The sequence below is a fragment of the Pleurodeles waltl genome, chromosome 7, assembly GCF_031143425.1.
Source record: "Pleurodeles waltl isolate 20211129_DDA chromosome 7, aPleWal1.hap1.20221129, whole genome shotgun sequence".
Classification (NCBI taxonomy): domain Eukaryota; kingdom Metazoa; phylum Chordata; class Amphibia; order Caudata; family Salamandridae; genus Pleurodeles; species Pleurodeles waltl.
Window position 1 is genome coordinate 74876505 of NC_090446.1, and position 14357 is coordinate 74890861.

A 14357-nucleotide genomic window follows, 5' to 3' on the forward strand; every position below is an offset into this window, starting at 1 on the left:
CATAGGCTACATACCACCTTTCTTTAAACTTACCTGGACAGGAGCAGGTCATCTATTTCAACTCAGACACTGTCCTGAATGCAAGACTGTTATCAATGATCTTTAGTCATGCCAAGAGTGCTGGCCCTATGTTTTAGTCCTCAAAGATGTGCTATGCTCACACCAACCGCAAGGGAAAGCTATCCTGCCCAATGAAGCAAAGTGACTCACTGGTTTATGAGTAAGAGGGGTCGGTCGATAGACTTTCCTAGGGAGATCATAATAATCAGAAGAACACCAGGGATTGGGTCGGAAAAAGGAATCTGCAGGGTGGTGTTGTGATGATGTCGCAGTCGTACAAAGGTGCCACCCAGGCTCGCTGACGTCAGTTTCTTTTCACGGCTTTCCACACCAGCAGCGCAGAGCCATGAATAACACTGAAATTGGAGCACCAGCGCTAAGGGCCTGAATGGGGAATTTCTGAGCCTAGAAATCAGTTTGCAAGTGGGAAGGATGGGTGGGTCAGTAAGGAATCTGCAACTAGAATATGTCTCTACGAGATAAATCATTACCAAAGGTAAGTAAGTTTTTCATCTGACAGAGACTTCTAGTTGCCGATTCCTTACCTTAGAATAGATGCCCAAGCAATACCAGGTGGGCTGCGAATCAAAATCTTACTAAGAAGTCCTGCAGGACCGAATAACCAAAGTAGACGTCTCTGCGGACCTGACTGTCCAGGCAGTCATGTCTTGTGAACGTGTGCAAGGGGTCACAAGGGGCAAGCCAGGGGTTGCAGTAGCGACCCCAGGCAATCCCTAAATGACCTCCATGAGCACAATGAACTTTATTGCATTTTGCACCCTGTATGCCTATGCCAGAAAACGTTTTCTGACCCCTATGAGAATACTTTGGGCAAGATGTATCAAAATCACATTTTGCATTCCCTAAATAGCGAATTTTAAGAAATCGCTCTTTAGGGAATGCAAAATGCTATGTAACAAAATAGTGGTTCTCTCATAGCGATTCCTACAGAATCGCAATCGCTCTTAGGGAATCACTATTAGGGTTTGAGACTCTATTCATTCCTATGCGCCTCAAGGCCCGTACGTGTGAATGGTTTTGCATTTCCTAATTTGAGATTTCCTATTAGGAAGCTGCAAATTAGGAAATGCAAAACCAAGTGTGCCAAGGGTCTAAGGCCCCCATTGATGCACCACATAAAAAAAATATGCACATGTAAATGCCCCTGGGGCATGTGTGCGCTACATGACACTTTAAAAAATGCATTTTTAATGCATTTCTTAAAATTGCACATGGTTACAATCAGTTTGGAGTTCATATTAATAGCATTTCCTAAATGACCAATTCGCATTTAGGAAATGCTTATTACATGAGCATAGGGATTCGCAAATTGGAATGCCCCAATTGTGATTTCCTATTTAGGGGATTGTAAAGTGTGATTCCCTATTTGGAATCGCAATTTTAGCGAATTGCAAAACATTGTGATTCCCTAAAAATGGGACTTCAATGCCTTTCATACATTGTGAAAGGTTATTTTGCATTCACAAACGGTTAAATTTACCGATTTGCATAGTTTATGAATGCAAAATATTTTGATATTTCTGGCCCTAATTTTCATAGGGTGGCTTTTGAATTGCTGCAAAAACTAAAAAAGTTGGAGATGTGTGTTGCCATGGGAAACTTTGTAATCTCGCCCCGAGAATAAGAAAGAGATATCCTGAAGTATAAATCTCCCCATTTTGTTTGTTAACGTGGGTCCTGTAGGTTGGGGGAACTTTGTGCAGCATCCTCTCTGTATCTCAGATGTGTTATGCTCAGGACTGTTCTGTTTTATTCTTTGTAGTGTATTTATATTACATATTTTTATGGAATGTTTTATGAATGTTACTGTTTATTGGAATTGATGTTATATTGATTGAATGTTTTCTCTCTGTGTACTTTTATGGTCCTTACATTGTTGATGTATTCTTCTTTGCCAAACTAAGATTGAGTTACTGAGCTTTCTAATAGAATATTTGTTCGCTTTCCATTTCATACAACTTTATTAACTAACACACAGTTTAGTATGTTGGTGCTCCAGAGTAGCTTGCACTTACTTCTGCGCTGCTTGAGAGAGGAGAAAACAGAGACATGTTATGATTATTTGAACTAATTTTGTTTTATGTAATTTTCAAGATTACATTGACTGCAGATGAAAATGCTATTGACACATACTGCGATTATGTTATGAGTAGGTAGAAGCATTTTTGTTTTTGTTACAGTGTCAAAGCCAAAAGATTCTGGCTCATCCAGTGACTTCTTCAGACTGTTCCTTTTGGGCTTGTTCCGTTCTTCACTGCTAATGAACCTTGGAAAAATGCAGCAGCAAACTTCTTTATCCGTGGTGTCCTGCAATTATTGGGAAATTAAGCTCCTATTCTTGAAAACCATTGCTCAAAATATACAGCAGAATGCATCATTCTTGGTGATGAAAGCTTTCTTTTGAGAAAAAAATAACCGTGCTGCAAATTTACATAAAATGCTGCTTTATCACCACTAACTGATAACTGGCTTTTAATTTGTGTTACAGCATCAAAATAGGGACCGCACTGAAACCTCCATAGCTGTTGACCATGGACTCAATCACTATCTATAACGGGTGTTTGTTTGTTGGACTCAATAGGACGTTTACTGCAGATGTTCTAAATCTGGTGAATGAAAGCTTCAATGACTGCACCTCCTCTGTGAAGATCGTCGGGCAGCCCTGGATCTTGTATGAGCATCCACACTATGAGGGACGGTGTGTAGCCTTAGACGAGGGAGAATGCTTAAGGTTTGGTTCAGGAGACCAATCTAGTGTCTGCAAACATGCATGACAAGATGAGCTCTCACAGGGTCCAGAGTGGAGCATGGGTTCTGTATGAGGATGTAAACAGAGGTGGCAGGTGCATTGTAGCCAGGGCAGGTGAATATTTACCAGATTACTGCAATATCGGTTTTAATGATCAAGTCTCCCAAGTGTATCCCCTGTTTGCTGGGACATGCTCTGTGACAGCCACAATTCTGTGGAACTAGAAAAAGGTACAGAGTGAAAGAAACGTTCAGATAGATCAGTACCTTTACACCAACAACATAAACGTAGATCAGTAGTTCACTACCAATTCTTCCAAAGAGTTTGAAAAATATATCTCCCATAGCTTCGAATTCAGCAATGAGACATCAATCAAGGTGGGGACATCCTTTACCTTGTAAGGAGTGGTCAATATTGAGGTAGAGGTGTCCAACACCTTCACAGTGACGAAAGGTGAAACTGAGGCATTCACCACGAGGAAAAAACAGAGTTGAGCATTCTGAAGAAGGCCCCGCCACATACAAAACTGACTGTTAATTTCCTGTGCAAAGAAGTCACAATCTCAGTGCTGTTGGAGCTGAAAATCATCCGGGCCAATAAAACGTATGTCGAAACTGGAACATACCGATGTGAGTCTGGTACAGAAGCCTGCATTGATCTGCAGTCCCTTCCCATAAGTTGATCCAAGCGAGAGTCACACATTTTCTCCATAGTGGCCATATTCCAACATTGATTTGCTAATCTTTCACTGATTATAATTGTATTTTGCTGAAAACTGAGAACTTTGAGAATTACCCTTTCCTTTAAAGATGACATTTTCCCAGACTTTACTTCAAAAGTCAGTAATGGACAGAATGCACCTTCCTCTTACCCAACTCTTTTTAAAATCCCTTCAAGGGGTTTATTCTGTAGAGTAGCAACAAGCTGTAATTCCCTACCAGAATCTCCTCCAATTCCCTATCTGAATTGGGGACGGGGGGTCATTGCTGATTAGTCTACATACTGCCCCTTCGATGCAGAGAACCAGTGCCACACTCTAATGGGCCACCAGATCTATCAGAGGCCCAGTGAGGGAGTGTTCTCTGCATAACCCAAGCCAAACCTGTACTGTGGTTGGCAAAGGTTATATCTGCTGCTCTCCTCAGGTCATTAGAATACTCCATAGTGATGCAGGTCACTTACTGGCAATGCTTCAGTGGTGTGAGACTGGGTTTACTACTGCATCGGTTTCTGTTAATTGCTGTGCCAATATCATCTGTCCACTGGGTGTCAATGCTGCAGCAATTCTGTTTCTTTCAGAACACGGGACAAGGTAACAATATGAACATCCAACAAGTGTCTCTGCACAAGATATACCTTTAAAAATGCCCATCTAGCAGACATTCAGTAGAAATAATTGTTTCAGAAGATGTAGTCCGATGAAGCCTGACTGAGCACTGCCATCAGTATTTTATTTAGTGATGCAACTATGACGTGTGTGGGTACAAAGCAGGTTTGTGGCAAGGACTGACCAACTGCATAGTCTTTCATGACCTATGGGAAAGATCATAAGTTATGAACATGAGTTACATGTAGTAGTCTTTCATCACGGATGGACAGTTCAAATGTCTTGAAATTGATGCATACCTTCATGAAATGACAATGGCTAAGACACAAAAGCTGGTAATATTTTGTTGTGAAACTATGCTTGGCCAGATATTGAGCATTAGTTAAAAACGCAGGTTGACTTGTTCCAACTGTTTATGGCTGTGATGGGTAAATACATAAACTAGATGAAGCCTGAGTGGGTAATCACTGTAAACACATCTGTGCACAAGGTTGCAATGATAGAACTGAAGGTGCAGGCTTCATGTACATCTTTAATGTGCTTCAGAGTCTTTTAAACCAGAAACATTTATGTGCAGCTCTATTTTCTGTGCTGAATTTTAGGTTTGTTTTCAGTTTTTCTTTTTTAATGTTTGCTTTAGTTATATTGCAGCTTAAACTGGTACATGTAGGGTTTTTATCTTCTTATTTTAAGTCTCGAAAAACTAACCATAATCTCCGATTTCTATCCAACCCACCATTGGGATTAAGCTACCAAAGATAACTAATGTTGTAATTAAGGGTTACATTTGGCAAATCAATGATCAGGGTTTGCTTTCCAGTATAACTGTTTTTGTTTGGGCTTATGACTAAATAAATCTCAGTTATAAGCAGCTCCAGCTTGCACCTGTCTCTTGTTTTCACTCGCATTGGAATAGTCAATGTCACCATCACAGCACTGGCAGATGTTGGCAAGGATGGTTGGGGGAGCCCAGTTTCCTGCTAGCTCTCAGTGACTGAAACTTTCACTACACAGCGACAGTCTAAGAGCAGGTAACAGATGCCAGTCTCGAAAAACACCTATCCGAAATAATCTATGTCCAGTTTCCACATACTGCCAACCTTACTTTTCAGACACCAATGTAGTCTGGATAATGGTACACCAGTCCCCACTGCCGAGAAGTCCTTGTGGGCTACATATAAGAACACTCACAAACACACCCGCAAATACTTGCACGAACAAAACAAATGCACGAACCTCACAATTAGTTACACATCTGTAGAGACACAAAGAAAAATGTACACCCACACTGACATGCAGCCAGAAACTTACACACAGACTGAGCCCTTTGTGACAAACACACACACACACAGAAAGATATGGAAATGCAAAGGCATAAAGTACTAGTATACACATTTATTCACCCAAACAGACATACACAAATAGAAGGAGACCAAACACACATAAAACACCAAGCACAAATAGTCTTAAAACTATGAACAGGTTTTGAGTTGAGATTTGAAAATAAATCCCCGAAATCCTGCATAAGGATTCTGTGCCAACAGCTTAACTAAACTCGTTCCCTTACTACAGAACCTCCTAAGATTGTTTACGCAAGGAAAGATGGATTTGATTTAGACAGGTTTTTATTCTGTTTTTGCACAAACATAACGACACATCACAAGTCTTTCCTTCCTGGTTTTAGACAGTGTTATACCTGCCTTTTTAATTACTTTGACAGTTTTAAGATTGTTTTAAGCCAATGTAAAAAAAACTAAATTTGGTAAATCAGATGCTTAATTTTTTATAGTGGGAAGGAATCTAATGAAAAGTCTGGTTTACAGAGATGTGTTTCTGGCATAGGAGAATTAAAAACAGGTTGGACCTGATTAACTCCGGTTTTTCGCCATGCTTAAGATAGTTAAACCGTTTTATGCCCTAAAAGACAATCTTGTGTCTGCCGGCAGCGTTTGTAAACCAGGCCTAATAGCCTCACATCTTTCTGAAGCCCTACAACAGTCTTACCCCTCTAAGGTCAGACCCTGAAAGTTTTATTTCTATCAAACTTAATTAAAGATGTTAAAATAAACGCAGGTTCTCAACAGTATATTTCGAATTCACTATGAGTTAATTACATCGTATTACTACCATTTATGCATTTAATAAAAAAACATCTGTCAAAATTATGGGGCAAGTATTGACACCTCTGCATTGTCCTGACAACAGAAGACACAAGCAGTGGAAAAGCGGAGAGGTCAGCTTGGGCGCCAGCCTTTGGCAATTTTCATGTTGTTTTTTTTCATGGTTTTTTGCAAGCTTTAGTATTCAAGAAGCTACGTGGCCCTCATCAATGTAAAATAAAACAGTGTCTGAAAGGCCAAACTGTGTTAGCACACAGCACTGCAGTAATAGGTGATACTGAAGGGAACTACTGTGTGTGTGGACTTGTTCCTTGTGAGAGCCCAGCACGCTGTAACTCAAGGTGAACTCAGTCACTGGCTTAAGCGCACTGAAGCACTGCCCTCGACAAATGTGACTGACACGACCACAGACCAATGAAGGAATTCAGACTGAAATCTCCTATGAGTAATTATGTAATATACATAATTCTACAGAGAACAACATCTCTTGGTTAACACAGAGCTAAAAAAGCAGATCACTTGAAAGAAAGAAAGCACAAATGAAAGAAAAAGAAAGAGGAAGGCAAGAAGTAAAGAAAGAGAAGAAAGAGAAAGAAAAGGAATGAAAGAAAGAAAGAAAGAAAGAGAGAACAAATGAAAGAAAAACAAAGACGAAGGCAAGAAGTAAAGAAAGAGAAGAAAGAGAAAGAAAAGGAATGAAAGAAAGAAAGGAAGAAAGAAAGAAAGAAAGAAATAAAGAAAGAAAGAAAGAAAGAAAGAAAGAAAGAAAGAAAGAAAGAAAACACAAATGGAGGAAAGAGAAAGCCAAGAAGTAAAGAAATAGAAGAAAGGCAAGAATGAAAGTTAAAGATAGAAGAAAGCAAGAAAGAAAAAAGAAAGAAGGAAAGAAATAAAGAAAGAAAGTGCCAGCATGTACAGTTCTGATAGTGCAGCCTCTCATTTGATCCTTTCTCTAAATCCACAGTGTACTGAGGTCCCGGGTGCCAGGGGTTGCCGATCATATCCAGGTAAAATGCCCAGAGGCGACAACTCGGTCACTAGCAAATGGGCTAGTTGGCCCACTCCTTTTTGGTATCACATTTACGGTGATGTGTGGCACCTGGCAATCTGAGAGTGCAATAACCGTGCCATTTTGCAGATGTTGGGACCTTTCCTCGACTCTGAGGAGCTTGGTAGCCCATCCTAGAGATGTGGCTACCTGTGGGCTACACGCTCACAGGAAAACCTGTTTGAGCACTGGCTTTCCCTCTCTGGTCCAGTCTCAGCTAGTTTGAGTGAACAATAAACAGACTCTCAGGCGTGTCATGAACATTTGCCCTTCAAAGGTGGCTTCCCCTTTGAAGCTCGCCTTTTGAGCTAAAACCCTGATTGACTTCCTGAGAGGGGAGGTCACACCTTGCTCTGGCAGCAAATTCCTTTGTTCTTAAGCCTGGGAGTTGTCCACACATTTCCCCAGGTGGCTATCTGTTGTCCAGGGCCTATGTAAGTGCACTGAACCAGCTAGGTCACAGAGTTCCAACCTTCAGTCACAAAAATGTTTATTTAGACCATTAGTCTTTAAACAGTATAAACACATAAACATTGATCATCTTGAATAAACACATTCCCTAAAGTGACATACAGATTTTAAAATATTACAAACAAAGCAAAAACAAAAGTAAAACCTAAATGTCCTTAAATATGCACTGTAGATTCAGTGGGTAAACGTATCTGCGGCTTGAGTTCTAAATGCGAAAACTTGCACATTCGTATAGATTGTCTAAAAGTTTTGCCCGTTCGGAAAACCATTTTATGCCCTATTTTAAAAAGAATAAATAGCGTTAGTAATCGCATGCAAGCAGTGGCACTTTTAACTGACATGCACTTCCTGGATGTAGCATGTGCCATTAGAAGTATTTATGGGAATATAAGAAGGCTAGTTATTTTTATTCACTTTAGGAAGAGGTGTTGGTGCTAAATTCACAAGGCCTAGGTAGAGACTCAAAATACTGTGTATATTTTATGACATTTAGGCTCATATTTATACTTTTTTTAGCGCCGCATTTGCGTCATTTTTTTATGAAAAAGCGACGCAAACTTGCAAAAAACAATTGTATTTTGTACGTTTGTGCCATTTTTGTGTCAAAAAGTGGCGCAAATACGTCACTAAAAAAGTCTAAATATGAGCCCTAGGTTTTACTGGGTTTTAAGTATGGTTTTTATTATTTGAATTCCTGTATGTCATTCTTGGGGATGTATTTATTCAAGATGATCGATGTTTGTGTGTTTTATATTGTTTAAAGTCTAATGATTTTTGTCTTAGACTGTTTTCCTTTTCAGGTCTTCTACCAAATGTGGGGACTGGGATGCTTGTAGGAGGACTACATGGACACTGGTACTAACACCTACATTGTCTGGGGGGCGGACCAGTGGTGAGGATTGAGCACAATAGGTGTTGTTCCACTACCACTATTGCACTCCCCTCCCATGGGTACAAGTCTTAAATTACTTTCCCCAAATATTTGTGGCCTTAATTCCCCGAACATAAACAAACCTGAGTATATATCCTACTTCATGACCCAGACATTGTCTTCTTATAAGAGACCCACCTCTGGGGGACAGATAGAAATAGAATGGCACATCCTAAATATCTCGCGTGACACTGGTCGTTTACGAATTCTAAAACACTGGGTGTGGGGATACTTTGCAATTCACACCGTGGATCCAATGTCACTAAAGTGGCACGGAAAAGTGACGGTCGGCTTTTGATACTGCATATGACCCGGGAGTAAACTGAAGCTCAGGCTGCTAAATATCTATGCCCCTAAAACATCACAAGATTTCCATCTCCAGTGAGTCTTTCAAGAACAACTATGGGGGGCAGAGGGAGACATGATTGTAGGAAAAGAATCAAGTTTGATATGGGCTCCTGCCATGCACAGAACCTCCTCATCGTAGCAGGGCATGGTGGCCATGTCAGCTCAACTGAAAAGGGAGATAATAGACCTGGGATTCATTGATGCCTGGCACTATAAGCATCCCAACACTAGGGATTACGCCTTCTATTCTCATTTTCATACTTTCTACTTTAGGATTGATTACCTCTTCGTGTCACACCCCCGACATGGCGGACATGTATGACATCTCTATCTCGGTCCATGTATGTTTGGAATTGATGTGGACACTCAACTTTACATTCTGGGACTTTCCTGTGCTGGTCCTTGCTCCGACGAGTCCTTCGTGACGAGGCAGATGTGGAAGAGATCTGCCAGGGTATAGTAGACTACTTCACACAGAGACACTACAAGATGTTACACTACACATGCTATGGGATGGGGTTAAGGCAACTATTCAAGGGGTAATATCTTCCATAGCCATAGCCCAACACAGGGAGCTATGTATTGTGGAGGATAACTTGCCTGAAGAAATAAAAAAATGCTAAAATATCAAGACAAGCTGACACCTAACCGGCGACTCAAGAGACACCTAGCAGTACTGAGCAAGCAACTGAGGATGCAAATGATGAACAGAGCAGAGTTCTCCCTTTTAGCACTCAACCAAAAGTATTATGAAGGGGGTAACAAAGTAAGTACACTTCCGGTTCATAGATGAGACCAGGTTCAGGCAAAAGCACACATTGCTAATCTGTGCTTGAAGGCAGGGGCTTGGGCGACATCTGAACGCAATAAACAGAGTGAGTTCTCTAACTGCTATCAAGCCCTCTATAACAACATAGAGGCCCCACAGATGCTCATTCAGAAGTACCTGGCGGGCTGTGGGTGGGAACCCCTGCACCCCCAACATGCGGAGCTACTGGAGGCACTCATCTTAATGGAGGAGCTTCACTTAACACTCCGAGCCTTGTCACTTGGCAATACGCCAGGGCCAGATGGCATACCGGTTAGCTTCTACAGGCTGCTTCTCTCCAAGCTGGGCGAACACCTGTTACGCCTGCTTAACTCATTGAGGCATGTGTCTGGCCTCACTGAGTCCATAGCAACCACGGAAATCACGCTTATCCCCACACCTGGAAAAGACCGGACACTCCGTTCCCCTTATCGCCCTATTGGATTATAAAATATAGATGTCAAACTCTTTACTAAGTGTAGGAGGCTGGCCTGGCTTATAGTGGGTACCTTGTGGTACTTACACCTTGTGCTAGGTCCAGTTATCCCTTATTAATGGATTAGAAGTGTTCTAGCAGCTTAGGCTGATAGAAGTCGCTATAGCAGAGCAGCTTAGGCTGAACTAGGAGACATGCAAAGCTCCTACTATACCACTTATATCACTTAGCACTATATCAAAAGAAAACACAATACTTAGAGTTACAAAAAATAAAGGTACTTTATTTTAGCGACAATATGCCAAAAGTATCTCAGAGGATATACTCCCTTATGAGGTAAGTAAAGTACACAAAATATACTCACAAACCAAAATCAGGTAAGTAAACAGGTAGAAAAGTAGTGCAAACACTGTAGAACACAATAGAATGCAATAGGAGACAATAGGCCTAGGGGCAACACAAACCATATACTCCAAAAGTGGAATGCGAACCACAAATGGACTCAAGGCCTAGTGTAGTGTGTAGAGGGTCGCTGGGAGTGTAAGAAAACACCAAGGGTGTCCAAGATACCCCACGCCAAGACCCTGAAAAGTAGGAGTAAAGTTACCCTACTACCCCAGAAAGACAGTAAAGACGAGATAGGGATTCTGCAAAGACAACAACTGACTGCAAAGCACTGAAGACGGATTCCTGGTCCTGAGGACCTGTAAAGGAAGGGGACCAAGTCCAAGAGTCACGCAAGTGTCCAGGGGGGACAGGAGCCCACTAAACCCCAGATGAAGGTGCAAAGGGGCTGTCTCTGGGTGGAAGAAGCCAAAGATTCTGCAACAACAGAAGGGGACAGGAACTTCTCCTTTAGTCAGAAGATGTCCCACGGCATTCTGGAGGATGCAGAGTTGTTTCCACGCAGAAAGACCACAAACAAGCCTTGCTAGCTGCAAGAGTTGCAGTAAAAGGTTTTGGGTGCTGCCAGGGCCCAGGAAGGACCAGGAGGTCGCCCCTTGGAGGAGAAGACAGAAGGGGTGCTCAGCAATACGTCGACCCCACGCAGAAGCAGACAGCACCTGCAGAAGCACCTGAACAGGCATTCAGAAGATCTGAGCACAACGGTCAACTCAGCACAACAAAAGAGAGTCCCACGAAGTCGGAGTCCAACTCAGTGAGTTGGGCAATGCAGGACAGAGTGCTGGGGACCTGGGCTAGGCTGTGCATGAAGGAAGTCTTGCAAAAGTGCACAGAAGCCCGAGCAGCTGCAGTTCATGCAGTACACAGGATTACTGTCTGGCGTGGGGAGGCAAGGACTTATCTCCACCAAATTTGGACAGAAGGGCCACTGGACTGTCGGGGACACTTGGATCCAGCTCCTGTGTTCTAGGGACCACGCTCGTCAAGATGAGAGGGGACCCAGAGGACCGGTGATGCAGAGGTTTGTTGCCTGCGTTGGTAGGGGAAAGATTCCGTCGACCCACGGGAGATTTCTTCTTGGCTTCCAGTGCAGGGTGAAGGCAGACATCCCTCAGAGCATGCACCACCAGGAAACAGTCGAGAAAGCCGGCAGGATGAGGCGCTTGGGTAGCTTGGCATGGAGCAGTCAGGCTTATCTCGGAGGTAATGTGTAAAGCAACAGCACAGCACATTTCCACAACACCCCAGCTGAACGACCCCAAAAAGAGACTCTACACAAGTCGTATGTATAGAAAAAACATATTCAACACCACACATGATTAACGCAGTTTGATTGCAATGTGAACTCAGTGTAAATGTCAATAAGCACACAACACACATTAATATGCAATGTCAAATAGGGCATGAATCTCACTGAACAACACCACACATAATAATCAGCCTAACAGTGTTAAACATTGATTACTGTATATACACTGGAGGAAAACACGGATACCCTCCCCCCACCGGCATAAGGTGTACACCTGCTGTCAGCACTAGGCCCACCCTCACATTCCCCATGATCAGTGTAACATCCAGGATGTGCCCCGGGGTTGACAGTAGCTGAAAAAATGTATATTACAGTATATTCACACTCTTGCCTGGGCCCACGACCTCAGCTCACTAGTACGTGTGATGCCAACTTCATGAATTCCCTGGCAGAACCAGAGTACCCAGCAGCACCACAGTGTTGCCCCTGCATTCACTCGTTCTCCCTCAGACTGACTCCCTCACATCCAAACCTCACCTATGCACTGGCCTGGGAATCAGTTGATGCAGGTATGCATGCACGCACTCTCAAACACCCTAGCTTCTGGCACCCTAATGCAATGCCCTGATAACTGGTAAGTGAATTCCCATACGTTTGCTAACCCTCTGGGTCCCAACCCGACCACCACCTGCCAAGCATCCTCCAGTTAATCTTGCCCCACTGCAACTCTCAAAGCATAAAGTACTTTCTCCTGGTCACCCAGCTGCTCCTAACTCCACAGGTGTCAGGGTCAAGGTGGGGGATCGGAAAGACAACAGGCAGTAAACAATTAAGGAAGAGACGTTCAGGCTCTCAATAGGAGGTTCACTCAGAGGTCTGCAAAACACAGAGGGATGGTCACCGGGGTCAGCCGTTAGACTTGGAGGCACCCAGCCCCGCCACATAATCCAATGTTATCAAATAGTATCCAACTTCAACACCTCCAGAATGGAGAGGCACCATCAGGGTGTGTTGACTCGAACCGCTCTCAACACTTTACCAGGTTCATGTCTCTGGACTGGAGACACCCTGTCTGGTGCCCGTGAAATTCCAGTGGCCACAGATAGGTTTGATCTGATGTAGAAAGTGCTCAGTGCCTTACCCCTCTGGATTGAGGTACTCTGCCCAGTACGCTATGACCTTAGCAGTACTAGACTCTCCAGGTGAACACACTTGGTGCAAGTTCCGTCCTGCAGTACTAAGTCATGTAAAGTACTTTCTTGGGTTGTACCCACACCTCCACAGGTTCCAACCTATGAACGGGCACAGCACACAATGAGCATGCAGCTGAGGGTCACACAAGAGAAATGCTTCCCACTCAACCTCAACGAGCCCCCATCGTTGAGGTTGAGTGGAGATGGTCGCTGCCGTCATCCCTGAGGAGATCGTCACAGGGATTCAAGGACAGCGCAGACTATCAGGAGAAAACACACATGCAGGGTAAGTCGCATGGGGAATTAAAATGCACTAATGTCAACTACAACCGGGGGGAGGGATACTGACCACAAAATGCATGGAAGTCATGATGTACATGGAGTGGCATGGGTAAAGGGGTATGGCATGGGGGCATGGCCTGTACAGAGAGAAGCTGGGGCACGCCATAACACAACACCAACAACAGTTCCATGGGGGTATGCTGCCATGCCAATGATGGAGCAAAGGTAAAGCCACGCCAGGAGGGAAGGGCACAATGTCAAACCGACATCCCGTCACACATGAGCCACTACACCCCCTACATTAACTAGGGCCCAATTAACAACCTCTAGCCATACCAACAACTGGAATGTAATAGTGACAACAGTTGCCACTACCACCTCCGTTGTGTGTGCAGCTCAAGCAGCCAATGGCAGTAACGTCCCCATGGATCATACACACCTAAATTAGTGGGTTGAGGATGACAACTTTAACAATCCCCTGAAACAAGGCAAATGTTCCAGTTCTGTCAATTGTGAATGCCCATAGTTGCCGCAAACATCAGCCAATGTCATCAACATGAGGAGCTATACAGCACTAAGGTCGCACATATGCTGCATATGTCAGGGTCCACCCTGTGCATGGATCACAATGCAACATCCCAAATGTCATACTGCTCAGGCAACAGCATTGAGGGGGAGGACACATGTAACTGGTCACTGAAATACACCTGCACAGTCAGAGGAGGAAACAGGACACTGCTACGACTATCAGGGCAATCCAATCTCCACACATTCCCCAACATCAGCTGTACACATTACCAATGCTAACATCCATATCGTGCCATAACAATGCTATGCATAGGATACGCGACATTTCAACTACATATAAGTGGATGTGAAAGATCAGAGACTGATGCAGGTCCAGATTGT

The 14357-nt window shown here is 43.3% G+C and overlaps 1 pseudogene; it reads left to right on the forward strand.

Annotated features, from left to right (window-relative positions):
* The first annotated feature begins 2612 nt into the window (after positions 1-2612).
* On the forward strand, positions 2613-3512 carry LOC138247193 (epidermal differentiation-specific protein-like; annotated as a pseudogene).
* Positions 3513-14357: the final 10845 nt, after the last annotated feature.